Consider the following 15,836-nt stretch of genomic DNA (forward strand, 5'->3'; position numbering starts at 1 on the left):
AGTCCCACAACCCTGCAGTGGACCCTCTTTTCCACCTACTGTACTCATGACCTTTATTTTTTCGGGCACTATCCACAGCTCATGAGTTATAGGAATGTACTGATTGATCAGTAAACAGACAGCTTCATCCCCAAACTGAGCTCCTGCTTCACCATCACAGACAGGTACAGCGATGTTAACACTGCTGGCCTGATCCATTTGTCAATCTCAAGTGCTCTTTTTCCATTACTTGTGAATATGTTCCTTAGTTCCATCTGGTCATAGAAACTTTACACATTCTTTATCTACTTTACAATATCTTCGTTTCTTCTCGTAATACAAACTCTGCACATACATATTGACAAAAATGTTTATAAATATAGTTCTAAATCTCCAATGCAAAATCTGCTGGAGTTCCTCAAGTGTCAGTTGTGAGCCTTTTATTATTCAATATTGATGTGGTTCTATAAGCTGTTATGATACAAAATTGTTGTATTCTCTCTTCTTAGAACCTGAAGTGCAGTGATGGAGGTAGTCCATGGTTTTTATTCCCCACTCACTTTCTTTCATTCACAAACTCTAATACTATCCTTCAGTCCTGTGCCCTGTTATAGAAGGACAGGGTAGAGAAAGCTGATCTTGGGTTGATCCTTCCAGTTCAATTGGCTCCCGGTGTGGACGGGTGAACACAAAGGCAACTGAAGAAAAAAGGTGTGAAGATTATGGTGCAATGGCAAAACTTACTGCCTTATTACTCCATTTAGAGTGCAGGCTCAGCTGGGGAAACTGCAGGGGGATAAACGGTATCATTTCACCCTTAAGGGGACTAGACCTCAGTAAGCCACCCATTTGGATCTGTGCCACTCAGATGTGCTTAGCCACTGTAGTTTAGCTTCCAATTTAGTCTGAGATGAGAGAGTTCTGTATTTCCTGTACAGAAGCAAGTTTGAATCGTTTCTCTGCAATCTGATTTTGACTTTTGATTTGTAGGACAGAGCTCAAACTTCACAACTCTCGAGTAAATGACATGGTAAGCCACCTTGGTATATATATATATATATATATATATATATATATATATATATATATATATATATATATATATATATATATATATATATAAGAAAAAGTCTAGAATAATGACTTTGACAGCACCAGTATAACCTTTTGGGAACTTCTTTTAATGTGCTCTGCTTGGCTGCAGATACTCTGAGTCTTGAAACTCTCATAGATCACCAGCCTTATACTTATTCTGTGGGTTTTCATCTTTGGCCTTTGCAGCAGCATTGTGACTCTTATCCTTTACAAACACTCAAACTTTTGGTGTGTGTGTAGCTAGGGGTTTACAGCTGGCATTGCTATCTTCTCTGGAAGACCTGTATCATCCTATGGACAACTGGATGACAACTGAATTTTTAAGTCCATGATGGCACAGTGTGTAGCATTGCCCTGGTTCCATCCTGAGCTTGGGTAACTTGGGTCTTAGTTTTGTCTGAGCTTTGCTAGGTCTTTCCATGTCTGTGTTGGTTTTCTCTGGATTTCCCCAACTAAAATCATGCTGGTGGATGGATTTCCTATTGCCCCTAAATGTCATTGAGTGTATGAATGTGTTTTTGAATGCATTGTGTCCTTCTGTGGAATGCCATTCCATCCAGATTGCATCCACACCACACACCCAGTGTTCCCAGGATAAGGTCTGTAACCACTGTCATGCTGATCAGGATAAAGTGCTTACTGACGATGAATAAATGGAAGTACAACAGAAGTTGCTCACACTCAGGTATGCAGTAATCTATACAAAGCACTATGACACCTTTCTTCTTTGTGACATGTATTTTCTCTAGATCAAGTAGTACATGGGATCATGAGCATGACACTCTAGTAGCAGGCCCTTTACTGCCATCCACATCACATTGAATCTACCACACAGAAGCATGGTCTGCTCTTGTGAAACGTGAACTAGATCATAAGAAAATCAGCAATAATGAGCAGAGACGGTTGTCATAAGTTCAGTACCGTGAGCAATTGGGAATTGGAAGTGAAGTATCCATTTGCAGCTTTAAGAAGGACCCTGATAAAGTTGAACTATGTAGTGGGGTTCTATACATTCAATAGGCATTTATAGCATGTGATCTATTCAAACACCATTTTACTCAAATAATGCCAAAGTGGTACTAAAATTTACCATAATAAATGAAGTACAACATAGCAACTTTGCCCAAGATCCCAGCAAAACACTCAGGTCAAAAATCTTAGGTACCTGCCAACAAAAATTTGACAGGTGTGAAGGTGCAAATTAGTAGACACCATCTACCTGCTGTGCCTGTTGAAGCATTTACTCTTTATAGCTTCCAGATTTCATCTTAGCCATTACTGACTGAACAATTCCACAAACTAATCATCTACTCTGTGGATGACCTTGTTCACAGTGAGAGATTTTGTTCTGTTGCCATTTCCTTTAAATAAATGTGTAGAATAAAAAAAATGACTGGATTATTATTCAGAAGTAGAAATGGCTCTGTGTAAAGCAAATGAACACATTAATTAAATAAAACAATTTTTTTTTTTCAAATCAGGATCTTTTCTCATAAACAGCCTCTGTTTGGCTTTTCTTAAAGAATACTATTGTGTCCATGACCAAGTGGGAACTGGGAAACTCCAAGTAGGAACACATCATTTCCAAGTTATCATTCCCAAAATCAGTATGTAGTTTACTATTCATACAAAAAAAATATTATTTTCAGCACACGTACAATATGTAGATGACTTGCTACTATGCTTCTATTGAATTATTATGGAATGGGTGTGTACCATGCATGCAGTATGAAAGGGTTACTTTATTTGTATGACTGTGTTGATATCAAATGATGCTCCTTACATAATACTATACTGCATATGTGTACCAGGAAGGATATGTACTATACATTATATCGTAGTGTCGCATGGAGTATACAGTATACAAGAAGCATGCGATTTTAAACAGGGCCTTGGTTTTTTGTACTGTGACCGTCTACTTCTGGTTTTCTCAGCTTTGCCCTGCCCACATCCACTGATCACTGTTTATAGCTGTTTCTTGTTAGTGGTCTTGTTTGGTCTTATTAGTCAGTGTATATATGCCATGTGTTCTTTTAGGGGAGTTGTAACTGCATGCTTCAATTCCAGAGCCTTGTATTTTGCATTTCTAGCTTTAACTCTGTTTCTTTCATTTCTTGGTTTCCTATTTTGCTGTTTTTCAAGTTTCTGTTGTTTAGTCTGATGTGTTTCAGCTGTCCTCTGGTTTTGACTTTTCCTTGCATATTACTAATGGCTCTAAATCCCAATGTATTATATTGTCTTTCTTTTGTAAAGGGACATTAGACACATACTGGACATGCTGCAGTACAGCGAAACGTTTTCCCACCATAAGACTTAATACTGACCTAACAAACCTCCAAAGTCAAATATTAATGTAATCATGACTGATCTTCTGAGTAAAGTGCACATCTTATGACTTCTGCCCTGTGATTCACAGAGGAGCCAAACGATACTTAATAACTTAATAGTCTGCAATTTAAATATTTATGTCTCTTGCTCTGATAAGAAAATTTTAGGGTAATAATCCAGTGTGTCAAAGAAGCTAGAAGGTGGATTAAATACAAGAGCATAGAGGTACCAGTATATACCACCACCCCTATTCTCCACAATTTGGTCACCTGCTAATTCCCACCCACTGGTCAGCTCTTCCTGATCATGAGACAGCTACCAACTGGGGAGGGTGAAGGCTAGCATGTGTTGCCTTCAGGACATGTATAGCCAAATGCATCATTTTGAACTACTGCTAATGCAGCAACACAGTTCAGCTCAACAGTCTTTGAGGAAAGCACTATCTTCCCTCTTCTGCATAAATGATCTAAAAGGTGTCCAAAACTCTCTAGCGTGACTGTGACTGGCAAGGGAGAGAAGGTATGCCATCCAGGAAGAACGGTAAATTTCTCTCCCTTGGGGTCTGGTCATGGATGACTATGGTATAGTCGGGATTCTTGCAATCTCCTGATGAATAGGTAAACGATTTTGCAGATTTTTGCTAAATTTGTCTCATTTTCCAAATTGATCTAGGTCATAACTGCACATAACTGGTTTTGGAAAACTCCACCCCATGTGTGCAGCTGAAACACAAGGTCTTAAAGGTATTAAATCCTCAGTACAGCCACATGAGGGACCAGGAAGGTGAACATTCCATTTCACACTTGTGCATGCTTCTTGATTTTCCAACACTTCAAATATTGTTCATGATCTTCCATCCAGAGGGGCTGAATCATCTTGAGCTGTTCACAGTGTGTCAGCTCAGTCAAAAACTGTTGCCAAAAGTGGCACAATACATTTTGGGAAAAGCATTGTAATGACTTTGTCAGGGTGACACAGGCAAACATCCCAAAACCACACATCCCCCCAGCCCGCCCACCCCAACGCCCACCCCCCAGATGTCTCATCCTCACAAGGGCTGACACAATAGACCACTGGTTTTGGAATCAAACATCAAAATGACATTGCTGCTGACAATACTGAGGTGGTGATGAATAGTCAGAGATCACCACTACCAAACATAAGACTTAGACAGTGAAAACTCCACAGCAGTTATATATTCCAACAGTTTCTACCCAAAAATAAACCTAAAAATAACAAAGAAAGACATTTAAATATTAGAGTAATTCCATGGGGTGTACCATGTGTTTGCCTCTCAGCAGAAACTCCTCAGTGCTTCTGAAACTGTAGCAATTGAACCCAAGAAAAACATTACACTAGATATCCCTCTTCACTTGTGTATCCTGGGTGTGTGCCAAGATGCAAATGGCTTTTTTTGTGCGTACCTTGGAGATTTTTCTGTGGTTAATAATACAGGATTACACACTGCTTACCAATATGAGCTCTTACTGTGGTACATAATGGATTATTCCATCACTGTCAAACCTACACAATAGAAACTGAGGTGGAACCGGTCCCATTTCTGATAACCACAGACTGGGCCATTTGCTTCTTGTACTCTGTTTATTTCAGGATAATCCTAGCTCCAGATTTTTAAACAGGGAAATATATGAAACTCATCTTGGGTAAAATATTTTTTCGGTATATAGTGCTCTAAAACTGCAATTATTTGTTACATCAGACAAAACATGGCTCCAGAAAACTAATTCTGATGCATGATTTGCCTGAATGAGTCATACTAAAGCAGGACTTGAAGATCATGAAGTTTAGGTTTGTTCATGAGGCAGATGTAGCTCAGAAGTTAAGATGACTGGAAGGTTGTGCAAAACACAACTGGACCACTGAGGAAGACATTTAACAGCCAAGCAATCAAATTGATACATGGATCCTCATTTGCCTAAGCTTAATTATAGTTTGATGTATATTTATTTAATGACATAGTGGAACAAAAAGAAAAGACACTGGTCGCAAGGCAGGAATATACACCCTGAATTCACCTCTTAGTCTTAAAAGGATCATCAAACTTAAAGGATTTATTCAACCATTTTTAAGAATATCAGTCTAGAACTTAAGTCCTTATAACTTATGTCCATGAAGCCAGCTGCAGTAGAAAATGTGTATGAAATAATGCAATTAAATTTTGTCATATCCTGACATAAATTAGGTTAATTCTGATCCTGTAGTCAGTGATGGTGCTGAATGATATGTGGGAAGTAGTTAATTTAAAAAAAAAGTCTTTAAAAGCTCATTGAGTTAAATCTGTGGTTGGATTTAGAACACTACAACAGATAATGGAACTAAATCTCTGTCTGAGTAAAGGGCAACTCAACCCGTAACCCTAACCTTTGATCTTAACCAGGTCCTGGTTCTCAGTCCAGTGGGATGTGCTTGCGACAGCCTGAAATTGCTATATGGAGCCATCTTGTGGGCCATTACCTGCAAGATGAAGGGTGAGGGTTAGGTGCAACATCAATCAGGCAGCAAACATGCAATAGAACGTCTTACATAGCTAAGCTAAGACCCTTTACCTCACAGCTCCAGTATCTTCATGTGGATTTCTCCAGGTTCCTACCTCAAAAAGATTCCAGTAGGTGGACTGACTTTGCTAAATATGTGTGTGTGTGTGTGTGTGTGTGTGTGTGTGTGTGTGTGATGCACTGTAATGGACTGCACTTCAGGATGTAATCCCACCTCATGCTCACTGTTCCCAAGATAGGCTCCCGGGTTCACCATGACCCTGACCAGGATACAGCAGCCACTGAAAATGATGAATGAATGAAAATGGACATGTGTAGTATGTTGGCATCTGTTTTACTTCTTTGTGGATTTAAAAAATAATAATCTGTTAGCTTTTATAAACACCCAGGAGAGCTTTATAAGAGTTTTACCGGTAATAACCTGTTGAGGAGACACCATGAAACTAATGAACTTACAGGTCATGATAATAATCAAGAGCCATATGTAGGGAAGAGATCTTGCAGTATTAAAACAGGAAACAGGAAGGTTAACATACTGAGGAATATTCTGTGAAATTTATTAGGTTTAAATTGTACATGCTATGGGTTACCTCCTGGCTCCATTATAATTTAACATCAGAATAACATGTCTTCATCATTAGTGCACTGGTAAATGATGCAGTAAAAGTAATGCTATTAAAATAACACACAAATTCTTCATAAAGCATTAGAGTTATTTGTACCAACTGACATTTTCATAACCACATTGAAATTCCTTCAATGAAACGTAATTCCCAATTTATTATGCCTAAAATTTAAACTTTAAATTTAAATTAAATTCAGTTCAGTTTTATTTGTATAGCGGTTTTAACAGTGGACCTTGCCCCAAAGCAGCTTTACAGAAATATATCAATTCAGAATATAAATTTTAAGTTTATGAATTTGTCCCTAATGAGCAAGCCAGAGGCAACAGTGGCAAGGGAGGAAAAACTCCCTGAGACGATATGAGGAAGAAACCAGACTCAAAAGGGAACCCGTCCTCATATGGATGACAACGGATAGTATAATTATAAATAAATAAGTCCCTTTTATAAATGTGCTAATACTACATGGTCAAATAGTGCAGTTGTGTAACCAGGAAAGTTCATTACAGTTTTTACATGAAGTCTGTTTTGTTAAACTTCTCCACTGTTCACTGATGGAGGCTTGAGTGCAAAACTGTTTGTGGCAATTGCAGTGCTGAGGCTATAATAGCAATTTTAATCCTGGCCATCATAGCATAACTGTTCACATCAATTGAGGCCCAAAGCCATCTTTATGGTTTCTAAGTGGTACCATCCTCAGCACGATTTAGATATAAAATCACTTTAATCATGGCATCTGAGTGAGATATCCCAGACATAATAATTCGATTGTAATAGTACTGTTATTAGTTTCTTTCTATGAAAAGTACACCTCTTGAAAATGTAGGCAATTAGCTGCTACATTCCAAACCCTATCAATTAAAACAAAGTGCAGCTCATATTAATCATAATGTTTATTATAATAAATGATACAGTTCATGTTAGTCCATTTCTATTTACAGTAAACTCCATTTGTTTTGAGGTTGCATTACTGTAGGTAGCCAGCCCAAGCCCCAAGGACATAGACTGTATTCTCTGTAATTTATTAAACTAATGAATGGTTTTATAATTCAGCTGATAAGATGATTCAGGTGTGTTAGTAGAGAAGAAAAGAAAAATGTTCCCTAGGACTGGGACTGAAAAACACTTTTGTGTTGGACATGCCAAGATGCTAAAACCTTAGGATAAATGTGCACGATGTCAGGCTTGGCGCACACAATTTAGGCCAGCTGGAATAATCATTTAGTCCAAATTGGGGTAATGGGGAGAGCTCCAAAAATTACCACACTGGATATTCAACACGCATCACTAGATGGTAGAGTGGAACATCCAAGTCTTGTGTTAGCCATTGCTCTTGGGGGATAATAGACTGACATTTATACAGCATAATGATGAAAGTGGTGTCCCAAGTGACCAAGTGAGTTGGGCTCCAGTCATAGCTAATCTGTCAACACAATAGCATGGATTTATCAAGATATATTGGTCTTCAGCCACAAGGGTCTAATGATTGCAAGGGCTAATTAATCACCATTGTCGCATGACGATGGCCATGGGGACAGTCTTACTGTGTGCTTTATTGCTCATAGTCATCAATGAGCAATATGGAGAGGAGTGTGGAGCACCGTGAATGTGCATCTCTTCTCTGAGAGGAACCAATGTGGAGGAAATGGCATTTAACACTGCTGTAATACAAGCTATTGCATAACAATAAACTTCGGCTTAGTTAATGACAATACTCACTCAAGCATTTTTATCCAGTAGTGATTAAATTTGGCGGTGTTTTGAACCACATAATACGGCGTTTGTTCAAATTGGATTCAAATGAACAGTGTAGCAAGTTTACAATATTCTCCACTGGTTTATTGTGTAATTATAAAGGACCTGATTTTATGTTAAGTGCAACATACATTACATTTACTTGCCACTTTTTAATAGACCTACTATGGTGGTCATCTTGTAGGTGTACAATAAGAGATGATGGCTAATCTTTTTCCGTGCACAGTGTGGAATGAACGTCCTCTAGGCTATATCAAGGTTAGTAAGACCACAGCACTATTGTTAGATGGGTGTTTTGGGTGGTGGCAGGGATTTTTATGTACTTAAAAATGCTAATAGCAGTACTATTGTGACGAATTCCCCCAGTCAGCGTTCATCGCATTCCCCAGTGGGACATTATGTCATTTGTTTTTGGTTTTGCTTTTGTTTATATTTCTGTTCTAGTCCTGTCTCTGCCCTGTCCTGTCATTGGTGTTTTACCTTAATGTGTTTTCCTGTTCTGTGCTAGTCTATTGATACCCTGCTATTTCTTTGTCTTATTTCAAAATCACATTGTGTAGTCCAAAGTCCAAATATTGCTTTCTGCATTCGTATTTCTTGGTTCTGACCAATCAACCAACTTACTAACATTAATTATGATTTACCATGCTGAAGTTACGCACTAACATGCTGCCTTCTCTCACCACACATTATATACAACTATACCTGATACACATTTAACAGAACTACACACACTACTATATCCGTGTCAATGCTGTACTGAGAATTATCCAGACATTTTTTTTATTTATTCATCCATCTTCAGTAACTACTTTATCCTGGACAGAGTTGCAGTGGATCCAGGGCCTATCCTGGGGACACTAAGTTGACACGCCTTGGATGAAATCCCAGTCTATCCCAGGGTACCACATACACATTCACACACTCATTCACGCTTACAAGAAATTTAGCATAGCTAAGTCACCCACTGGCATGTTTTTTGAGAGCTGGGAGGAAAGACCCAGAGAACCCACACAGGAGAAAATCATCAGACAGACAGTAACCTGAGCCCAGGATTGAACCAGGCACCCTGGAGTTATGAGGCAGCAATGCTACCCACTATAGGCGAACCTAAAATACTAAAGCTTGCATGCTTGACTTCACAAATTCATGCTGGGAAGTGGTAGGTAAGCAGGCTAATGATAAAATTTGTGAATCTGAGTACCAGGGCTGCTAGAGAGTCTGTTTTCTTCCCTTGAACAGAAAACATACAGTACATCCCAAATGCAGTACTGAAGAAGCATCACATTGTCATTTCTTTGTCTGATCCAGTCTTGGTATATGGTAAATGGTCTGCACTTATATAGCGCTTTTATCCAAAGCACTTTACACTGTGTCTCATTCACCCATTCACACACACACACTCATACACCAATGGTAGCAGAACTGCCATGCAAGGTGCTAACCTGCCATCGGGAGCAACTTGGGGTTCAGTGTCTTGCCCAAGAACACTTTGGCTTGTGGACTTATGTGGGCCGGGAATCGAACCTCCAACCCTACGATTACTGAGCCACAGCCCCCCCAGTCTTGAACTCCAACTCACAGAAGCCTCAGTGGGTCACATCACATCCAGCACAGCAAACAACTTTGAACTCCATATCCCAGAATTCTTAGTCAGCCCATGCTCTCAAATCACATTATCTGACGAGTCACATGACTCACATCTCCATTCATTCATAATTCACATGACACATCGCCATTCATCCCGTGATTACTAATCATGCACACCTATCTCCCATCCGTCAACTTCTTGAAATTACCCAGACTTCCACACACAGAGTCTAATTTGACTGGCTTTCCTGTATGATACCAAGTATTTCATCACTGGTAGTTAGGTATTTGTGTCCTTTAACCCAAGTTTTCTGAGTATTGCTTAATCTAGTGTAGTCTTGTCTGTTTGAAGATTAATGTCTGTCCTCCATAAGTTTGCATGGGTTTCCTCTGGGTTCTCTGGTTTCCAACCAGTGTTCCAATCCAAAGTGGATTGGCTATGCTAAGTTGCCCCTAGGTGTGAACGAGTGTGTGAAAGCACGTATGTACGGTGCCCTAAGAAGAACCGGCATACCGTCCAGGGTGAATTCCCCCACAGTGTTACTGAGATAGACTCTATATCTACCGTAGTTCTAACCAGTAAAGTGGTTACTGAAAATAAGTGACTGAGAAAAATACAAGTGCATACATGAATATATGATGTAGACTCAAAGAGGTACCCACTTACACATGTATAGTCTTAAATGCACCCTACATCAAAACTGCTCTCATTTCCATACATGAACTCAGTCACACGCCTTTAGTGGTTTGAACTCTGCAGAAAGACTCAATTACTTGAGCAATGCTTTGCTTGGATTGGATTCTACCTCAACTGTAAGTTGCTTAGCATAAAAGCATCAGAGAATAACTGTATCTATTTCTCTAATGACAGAAAGCTTTTGTGAAACATCCCCCCCTTTAAATGGGGTATACAATGGAAAGCATAAAAATAAGAGCCAACTTTTGTTTTTACATCAAAGCTAAATGAAATACAAATGGGGAAAAAAAAAAAAAAACAGATTGAATGGCTGTCTAACAACAATAGCAAAATGTGGAAAATCTTTTTAAGAGATGAGATAAGACGTACACTGCTGTTGCCATAAAAAATGGGGATGGGGGTAGAAACCAAGAACATAGCCCTAATAGTATGTGACTGTTACTACTAATACGGGCAGTAGTGGTTTGGCGGTTAAGGCTCTGGGTAACTGATCAGAAGGTCGGGGGTTCAAGCTCCAGCACTGCCAAGCTGCCACTGTTGGACCCTTGAGCAAGGCCCTTAACTCTCTCTGCTCCAGGGGGCGCTGTATCATAGCTGACCATGCGCCCTGACCCCAACTTCCTAACATGCTGGTGTATGTGAAGAATACGCCGGCTGTGGTTCAGGTGGTAGAGCGGGTTGTCCACTAATCGTAGGGTTGGCGGTTCGATTCCCGGCCCACATGACTCCACATACCGAAGTGTCCTTGGGCAAGACACTGAACCCCAAGATGGCAAGTTAGTGCCTTGCATGGCAGCTCTGCTACCATTAGTGTGTGAGTGTGTGTGAATGGGTGAATGAGACACAGTGTATTTTATTCTTTGAATAAAAGCGCTATATAAGTGTGCCATTTACCATTTAGAAAAGAATTTCACTGTGCATATGTATATGTGACCAATAAAGACTCATTATCATTAAAGCTGCTGGATTAAAAAGTTTCAAGAAACTTTTCAACCTTCAGAAAGTTTAAAGCCTGTGTCAGTGCACATTCTGTGGTATGTAAGTAGTATGCCAAAATAATAATGACCACCAGTGGTGTACTGAAATCTATTTAGTAGCTGTATGCAGTTTGAGATGAGGCCCGAGGATTTGTGACCCATAACGTCTGCTTATGTATGTTTCCTCAGTATTACAGAGGCATTCTGAAAATATAAAAAACCTCTCAGTGGCTCACAGAGTGCTGTATGTACAGTAGACTTGTGTCTAGAGATGTTTCGCATCTTCTGCCTACTGACTCATTTTTGCTAACACATCTCTTATGCTGTCTGACACAATCTACCCCATTAACTGTATGCAGTGATGAAAAATACAGCACAGAGAACACAACTTTCTCCTCTATTCGCTACTGGTGGGTGTATTTTTCTTACATGATATAATTCCCCATACACCTTATTATTATTATTATTATTATTATTATTATTATTATTATTATTATTATTATTTCATCGTTGTATGTTGTTCTCTTGCAGAGGTCAGACAGTGTTTGCATGCTAGTTAAAACACACTGCAAGAACTATACACACCAGAGCCTGTATGACGGACTTTCAGTTGATTTCCCGACAGGTCATTTTGACTTACACAGTAAATGATCCTACTGTCTACCTGCTATCTTCTATTGATCTGTAGCACAAATATGATAGCAACCAAAATTTCTCTCTCTGTGCAAATAACTTGAATTGAAAAGATGATCGCTTTATTTTGTTAATCCTTGGTTTCATGCCTATTAATGATTAAGGAGTTTGAGGAGTTGGTCAGATTGTAGTCGTAGAATCGGGCAGTGTTCACATTATCGCATTTAACACGTCTGATTCAGCTCGAGAGATAATTACCAAATACATCAGGGGGTTAAATTTAGCGCATTACGGAGGGAAAGGTTTGTGTTCTGCACCACTGAGTTAGACTTGGTTGATTGTGTTTTATGTTCCTGATAGGTTCGCTAGATTGGGGTTTGTTTTCTACTTTGTTTTGGGTATATTGCTCACATGCGAAAAAGCCAATTTCCCATTTACCTCATTTTCCAAAGACATTTTCTGTTTTCATTGTTTTACCTCTCAAAATAAAGCATTTTAAAGTTCACAGATGAAGGAATAAAAAGTTAATAAACACCCACTCACAGCATGTGGGCTTTATATTTGGTCTGACGGTTGGCTGTTATTCACAAAATGCAAATAAACAACACCATATTAAAAACCTGTTCTGTTTTCTCTGGTGGTATGGCTATGCTTTATGATCAATCTCTTTGATTTTCACCTGGATCTTAAGTCATGTGTCATTTTTACAGAGGTGTTCATTGGGTTTTCATTCATTTGGGCTTGTTAGAGGAAACCATTCAAATGTACAAGCCTGGCAGGTTGCTGGAGGTCTGTATTGAACTCATAGTGTTGCTAATGTGCCTAATGTTCTTCAGTACTAATTCAGACCTGAGTCATCAACATCTGCCCTCTTACAGAGACTTTTCATTCCCTTTCTTCTGTTCCGCTGGTAGACAGGAGGCCGGGATGTAATTAGGGCACTGCGTTCTCTCCTAATGAATGCAGATTAGCTGCTGGTGGAAATGTCAGAGTCAAGAGCCACTCCCCTCAGATTAATCATCCTCATTACAGAGAAGAAGCAGGTAACTCACCATGCAGTCTGCTCCCTTTAACTGCATTTAGTTAGTGACTAAAGCAGAGACATACAGATCTGTCTGTCAAGTTACACTACCAAATAATGCATTCATACATGGGTCCTAGTTTCCCAAAGGGGTTCTTCTGCCCAATAAACCCAAAGGGTTCTAGATTTAACCTTTATTTATTTTTCTAAAACTGAATAAATCAATACGTAATCAATAAAACACTTGGAAGCAATCTGTTATAAAAAAAATAATAAACCTCAGTCATTTGATGAAACAGAGTTACTGTTACAACCACAAATTTTCTAATCTGTTTCGGTTTCCAAGGGATTTCATTCCTCTTATATTACAGTAAATTGTGAATGTTTACTTCTTTCTTTATTAAAGAAAAACAACATGCAATCATTTCTTTTTCTTTACTGCTTACAGTTATATTTAATGTTGTGGAACATCTGCAAAGCAAGTTCCTACTATCCCCATTCTTATGTTTGTCTTCCTTCTTCGTTTTCCTCCTTCTACTCCCTTGTCTTCCTCTTTTCATCCTTTCTCTTTTTTGTCATTTCATCTGCTTCCTCCTTATTGCTATTATTATTGTTGTGGTTTGTGTCATGATGTTCTTCTTCTTCTTCTTCTTCTTCTTCTTCATCTTCCAGTACACCTGTTCTTTACTTCCACTCTCTTTCTACTTGTCCCCAGCTCATGTCACTCCACATGTGTCCAATCTGTTTTTCTCATTAATATTCCTCTCTCAGCACAGCACTGTTGTGGCTCCGAAATCCTGCGATGGCTTTGAACCATGCTGGCATCAAAAGGCCTTGACCCCTCACTACCTGGCCATTATGCTCAAGATCAAATGGTTTGAACGCGTTCATTCAGATGAAACAAAACAGATGCGCATACTGCCGTTCAAAGAACGTGTACTTCAAGCACAGAAGGTCAAGAGGCCAACTGATGAATTAGCTCTGTTTCCCCTTGGCTAGCGACTCGAAACTAGCCTAGTTAGAAAAGTTTTATATTTTATCGGTCTCGTACTCCTACAACACCTGAGGTGAGATTTATGATAAATCCAACTTTTTCTGATCATGTCGTACAAGGACGTGCGCTCAAATTACTGAAGGAACTATGCGTTTCACTTTGTAGTGTATTTGTGTAGTTTTGAAAGTAACGTAATTAGTGAATTACTTTTTATATGCAGTAATCAGTAATGTAATCAGATTAGAATTTTAAAGTAGTAATTAGTAATCTGTAGTGGATTCCTTTTTATTAGTAACTTACCCAACGCTGTTCATAAGGTGCTTGTGTCAATATTAGAAAACAGGACACATGGTCAGAGAGAGGTTTTCGGGGGGTTTTTTTCTGACGTATAGGACGATCTAAACATACAGTATATATAATGTATTACCGTAATTCATATTGCATATGCTTTTAGAGGCAAGATACGAATAAAGATCACAACTGAGTGTATTGCTCAGGGTCCTCGCAGTGCATTTCTAACAGTCGTGAGAAAGGCAGAAAGAACACAGTGAAATCATTCACTCATTTTCAGTGAGTCAGGGTTGCAGTGGATCTTGGGAATGGGGTGTGAGGTGGGAAAACTCCCTGGATGAGACGCCAATTTATTTCAAGGCAACATACATGCGCACACACACTCATTCACACCTAGGGGTAATGTAGCGAATCCATGCCACCTACTAACACGTTTTTGGAGGAAACTGGAGAACACAGATGAAACCCACATGAACATGGAGAGAACCTGCAGCGGGAACTTGTGAACCGTGACCGAGACAGTAATCCAAGCCCAGGATCACAAAGCTACCCAACGCTTTACTGTGCTGCCTTTGTTTAATTTTAAAGTCAGTGTAATTCATGGATACCGAAAAATATATCGATCATGTGAGAATTTAAATTGAAAGCTTAGATCAATCTTTGGTCATACACCCACAACTGCGCTCTATTATATTCAGCTCTAATTGAGAAGGAAACAGCAGTAATGAGAACTATACCAAGTGCATCTCACTGAAAGAACCCATAATTACTTACACTGTTAAAAAAAAAAAAATGTCAATCGCACATTTTTAATAAAACCTGATTTGAGGATAATAGTTTTAACGACACTTTTTTGACTCTCTTAATTTAGAGCTATATGAACCTGTCACATTTACTTTTACTACTTGCAAAACTTGTCATCGACACCAGAGTCGTTATTTCTTTTTCCCGATTTTCTCACCATTTTGGTAACTTTCCAATTCCCACCCGCTAGCAATGCTGTGTGCTATTTTGTCTAAGACATGTGAAGCACTATATCTTTTTCAATGTATGGCCATTTTTTTTTTGACTCACGGGCACAGACAGGTGGTGGCATAGTCAGGATTTCAACATGCAATCTTCCAACAATAGGGTGGACAAACTCTGCTCAATTTGCTTTTTAGACATTATAATTGATATAACTGTTGCCACAAAGTTGGAAGCACACAATTTTATATAATGTCTTTATATGCTGTAGCATTACAGTTTCCCCTTCACCGGAACTAAGAGGCCCAAACCTGTTCCAGCATGACAATGCCCCTGTGCACAAAGCAAGCTCCGTGAAGACATGTTGTGTT

Source organism: Ictalurus furcatus, chromosome 16 (genome assembly GCF_023375685.1).
Source record: "Ictalurus furcatus strain D&B chromosome 16, Billie_1.0, whole genome shotgun sequence".
Classification (NCBI taxonomy): domain Eukaryota; kingdom Metazoa; phylum Chordata; class Actinopteri; order Siluriformes; family Ictaluridae; genus Ictalurus; species Ictalurus furcatus.